The sequence below is a fragment of the Manduca sexta genome, chromosome 14, assembly GCF_014839805.1.
Source record: "Manduca sexta isolate Smith_Timp_Sample1 chromosome 14, JHU_Msex_v1.0, whole genome shotgun sequence".
NCBI lineage: Eukaryota > Metazoa > Arthropoda > Insecta > Lepidoptera > Sphingidae > Manduca > Manduca sexta.
In genome coordinates, this window is record NC_051128.1 from 13,290,989 (window position 1) to 13,296,988 (window position 6,000).

Genomic DNA, 6,000 nt, shown 5'->3' on the forward strand with positions numbered 1-6,000 from the left:
AAGAAATTCTGGTGTTGCTTTTTGAAATCAGTTTAAGGTATAGGTACACAGCACCTCGAAAAAGTATTAAATATATACTATTAAAAGAAAATTTATATTCAAACATCAATAAAGCCACATTACGCAAACCCCAAAGACAACAAACAGACAAATCACTATAATTAATGTAGACACTAAGCACTAGAACCCATTATTCAATTAAACCTATAACGCGTGGGTTTACGTCATAACTGCACACGTGCCGCATGGCTGAATACGGCTGAGGCGGCAATTGCTAATGCCTTGTAATCCGTAAGCTTGTAAGAGAGAACGTATTGTTTAATTTTTTGATAATTTTTAGGGTTTCGCAAACAGAATTTAGTAAATGAAAACATACATTTTATGTAGGTCGTATATCAGTATATCTCTATCAGGTTTGTGTGTGTGTGGAGTGGACCCCATGCTTTAGGTGTCAATGTAGGTGTAATGTATTTTAGTAGTTTATTTAGCAAGTTATTTGTAGTTCTCTTTTTAAATATTCTTTTTATAATTAGCTTGTCACGGTTTTATTATTTGTCACTCTATTTTAATATATGAATATCAAGTTTTCCTAAAGATATTTTAGTAGGCAATCAAAACTGTTGTCAGCTTCTAGGTCAAAAGGGTCTAGGATGTTATAAAATATAACGTAAGCATGTGAAATGAGTTATATAAAAATAACAGCGGAAGTTGTAAAAATGCGATGAAGCTCCTTAAATATAGATAAAAAAATAAGCACGATCAAGAGCATATCAGAAAGCTATAGTATCTGGATGGGTTCCAAATATGAGGACAATGTCTATCCACTATCAGGTGATTGTGCGACATGATTCAAATAGCAAGTCTTATGACGCATACGAATTTATTCCTTAAATAATGATTTTAACTAGTGACTGCCTCGGTAAGTTACGATTGCAATGTTGAGGTTTTGGGTTCGAACCTTGGGTCGGGCAAAGTGATCTTGGGTTTTTCTATTCAGTATCAGACTTTAATTTGGAATTTGTGTCCAACATGGCGATAAGGGGCGGACTGACCACGTGACCACGAAGGCTGCAGTTTTATTTCAAAATAACAATTACACGCTATCTCTAGTAAAAAGCGGCGATAGCCTAGTTGGGTGTGGAACGGACTGCCAAGACGAATGTCCGCAGGTTCAAATCCCAAGGGCACACACCTCTGATTTTTCTAAAATCATGTGTGTATTCTTTGTGAATTTATCGTTCGCTTTAACGGTGAAGGAAAACATCGTGAGGAAACCTGCACATCTGAGAAGTTCTCTATAGGAATTTCGAAGGTGTGTGAAGTCTACCAATCCGCACTAGGCCAGCGTGGTTGACTAAGGCCTAATCCCTCTCAGTAGTAGAGGAGGCCCGTGCTCAGCAGTGGGCAAGTATATAATACAGGACTGATATTATTATATATTTATATTAATCGGCTTAACAACGAAAATTATTTCTATATTCGGCGTATTGATATACAGCCGCTGCAAAAACTCGCTGAACGCACGCAGAAATCTCATTTCCAAGCTTTTATTTAACTGAAAGCTTTGTCCCGCAGCGCTGTGTAGAAAATATTAAAGCGCTAAAATATAAAGTTTCATACATAGTTGTGGCGGAACGCATTGTGAGATTGCAAACAATCGTACAATGATTTTTTATTCAAATATTTCTTGTAGAATTCTATGCGGAATGTAACGAGATGTCGCCATTATATTTTCTAGAAATGTTTTTAACAAAAATCAGGTCGGATTTTAAAAATAATGAATATGGTAACATAACTAGTTTCTTTTCTTTAGAACAATGTAATATGATATTATTAAGATTCAGGCTAAAGGTCATGTATCAATGGCTATGAATAAATAAAAAAAAAAACTTTTCTACAGGTTCATCATGTTTGTGTCGAGCTACCATCAGAGAAGACAAGAGTATTTTGTTTTTCATATAGGCCATCATGGTTATTTCATGAGAGCTATCATTAGACAAAAGTATTTAGGTATCAAAACTGAGTCTACAACCTAGAAATTGTTTACTGCTCGAGGTTGTGCCGGTAGATAACTGAAGTAGTACCTTATAGTACCCCGGAGTCGTCTCTAATGCGTCGATGAAGGCTACCTATACTATATGTATTTAAAAATACATATATACATAATTTTATTTCTTCTTCCCTGCCAGCCCGAGCTGGCTTCTTTGTTTACCAAGTATATTTTTCATTTATTTTATCTTCAATATAAATTGTCTTTGTTTTTATAAGCTAATCTAATTAAGTAATAATTTAATATTCTCATGTACCTTGACTTATCATAAGTGCAACTATGTTCGCCTACGTGATGAATAAAGCATTTTTATTTTTTTTTATTTTACCGCGGGATTTTAGTCGGTACGCCGACGTGCATAGCATGGTGGTAACCCCGACCTACCCGTCTTGGGTCATCGGACTAATGCGGGATCTTAAAGAAATTTACCCGCGAAAAAAAGGCATTTTTAGCTCAGATTGTAGATTCAGCAACTATTCAGATTTAAAGCATCTTCTAAGCAAGCGTGCTCCACCGTAGATTACACCGACCACTTAATCACTTACCATCGAGATAGTTGTCAAAAGCAAGCCTATAAGCTATAAAAAATGTACTGATAGTGGTCTAGCATGGTCATTTCTAGACTATTTACTTACATTTTTGTATAATAAATATTTGATGTTACAAATTCTTGGTATGTACCGATAGATTTATCTTCCACTAGTGTTAGATGATTCATATATACTTGGCATGGAGCCGTGTTTGGGTGTGTGAAAATGGTTTTCCGAGAATTACTAAGAAGGTTCGACCGAACAATTTGTTTTCGAGTTCTGACGTTTTCTGTTAACTGTTTTTGTTTGAGTTGTTTTGTGTTGTGATTTCTCAGAATTGTTTTTACGTTCGTCAGATTTGTAAATTGGATTGGAATTATATTTGTACAATTCGTAGAAAAGTTGATGCTGAACAAATGTTAGTTTGGTATATACCTACATGTATATAGAGTATTCATTGATGTCTTCAACTTGAAAAAATATTTGTCTTGAACCCACATTAGTAAATGAATATGCAATTTCAAAAGAGTCCGAAAATGTAAATATTCAAGAAATAGAAATTTACTAATGTAGTGTAAAAAAATATTTTTGGGTTAGAATTTGACTTCAATTAGCTATAAAAAATTACAAATGTTTTGTCGTTATTTGTTATTATATATACATTTCTAGATATATATCTAGATATATTTATGAAATGTGCCCTTTTCGAAATAGCAAATTTATTTATTTATTAAATCTTAGGAGAACCAACAGATACAATAGCTTAACAACTATCGATAAACAATTGAGGTCTGAATAATGTATTATTATTCAAGTAATATAAGATGTAGACAAAATAATATTATCTTAAATACCGGTAATATATAAAAAAATATACAATCCACTTAGCTATTACATAACCTATATAAAAAAAGTTTACACACACACTCACGCCTTTTATCTCAAAAAAGGGTAGACAAAGACGCATCTGATGCACCCACTTTCCGTTGTGTATATTTCACCCCATAAGCTAGTAGGTGACGAGCCTATCGCCATATCGGGGACAAATTCCAGACTCCGGGCTGATACAGAGCAGAAAAACTCTATCACTTTGCCCGACCTGAATATAGAACCCGAGACTTCACTGTAGTCTTAACACGCCTTAGTGGCGAAGTATATTATAAAAAACTCCAATAAGAGTAAAATTAAAAGGCATGAAAAAGAAGCCATTCCGTCAGTTTTTGAAGACCATGCCATCATTATCCACTGAAAAGCTTTTAAAAACGCGACAATAGCGAGCAATGGGAGGATTCCGACCGAAATTGCTGTAAAATTGCCGCGGGCTATTGCTTCTTTTCCTCGTGAATTGGTAATTGCGAATGCTAACCTAGTTCCAGCTTGGTAAGGTGTCTTTGTATTTGGCTAAAGAAGAACAGAAGATAAAATGACCGATATAATTTTTTATTAATGTTGCTATAGGTAATAAGGTTTTAAATAAGCCAACGAGTATTATCATTCAATACTATTTCATATGATTTATGTTCAATATAAAATGTCAGTGGTTAAGCGACTTAATTGGAGTTATAAGTAAATATTCTCTTGTTGACTCGTCATAGGCGTATATTCGCCTAAAATGAAAAATAAAAATAGTTGTATTGATTGTGATAAGAAATTAAATGTATGTGAAATATTCTGGATATATGAATGAACAAAGTTGACAAAATTTACTAGGGAAAAAGAATGACTGCCAATCTTCTCACTAGTATAGAAGATTAATAATATCAGCCCTGTATTATATACTTGCCCACTGCTGAGCACGGGCCTCCTCTACTACTGAGAGGGATTAGGCCTTAGTCCACCACGCTGGCCTAGTGCGGGTTGGTAGACTACACACACCTTCGAAATTCCTATAGAGAACTTCTCGGATGTGCAGATTTCCTCACGATGTTTTCCTTCACCGTTAAAGCGAACGATAAATTCACAAATAATACACACATGATTTTTTAGAAAAGTCAGAGGTGTGTGCCCTTGGGATTTGAACCTGCGGACATTCGTCTCGGCAGTCTGTTCCACACCTAACTAGGCTATCGCCGCTCTGCGCCGCCGTATAGAAGATAACAACTCTTTAATTTTTAATTATATTTAAAATACCGCGAAGTACAGTATAGCCAATAAAATAAATACTTGTAACAATTAACTGGGGAAAAAGAATGACTGCCAATTTTCCAACTAGTAGGTACAGAAAAAAATTTAAGTCTCTTTAATTTTTTAATTATATTTAAAATACCACGAAGATCAGTATAGCCAATAAAAGAAATACTTGTAACAAATGAAGCTTTTATTCGTAAACTCTGATTCAAACTAACCATAACTAGATTTCGTTTAAACTAAGAATTGTTCTACATTTCACTTTCAATTCAATTGGTATCAAGATTTCCAATTTTGTTTAAGAACAAAGTTGGAGCGAAACTTTTAAACTGACGGCTTAGGAATAATTTAAGCTGGATTCGATGTGAAACTTTTGAATAAAATCGATAAGTTTTCTTCTGCAATGGTACAAGATACAAATATGGTATATTTGTACCTTTGATTCTATTTTAAAATGTTCAGCGAGAATTTAATCGAATCTATAGTAATATATAAAGCTAAAGGGTTTGTTTGTTTGAACGCGCTAATCTCAGGAACTACTATATAGATAGATTTTTTTCGTTAATAGGAAGTTACATTACTCCTTAGTTTTACAGGCTACTTATCATTCCGAGACAAAAAAAACGTTAGAAAACTTTTATTCGAACCAAAGACATTCTGTTTACCTGCAGCGCAAAACAGTTATTTAACAACAAAAAAACACTTCGAAAGAAACACGAAAATCTGCCATTCGAAACCATTCCGTGTTCGCATTAACTTCATTCTAAACCCATAACAAAACGAAAATGTTCATTTTACTGACTACGATCCAATTTTGTTAATCTCTTAACAAAAACAATATAAACCGAACGAATCTCCGCAGAAATAACTTCTTTATGCCTATGTTATAGGGTTTATGTTGGCGTGAAAATAATATGTCACGCTTAAATACCTTTTCACGTTGTTTAGGAGCCGTTAACTTTGAGACTACAACATGCTTTAAGTGATTGAAAATATTTATGGAAGAATGATATACTTATATAGTAGATTAATATGTATGTATCGAATTAATTGGGGTTTTACTTGTAGCAAAATCACACTATTTTATGATCATTTTAACTTTACGTTGCTATTTATAACTATATATTTGTATATTTTTTGAGTATAGCCTTTCACAATCAGTTATTCTAAGCACAGATGTTAAATAACTAGGTCGAGTGGAAGTACCCTTTAGGTTTTGATTCCCTTGCGAGTAGTTGCGAGTTCGAAAATATGCGGCTTAAATTGCTGTTTCTTTTGATTGCGTTGACATAG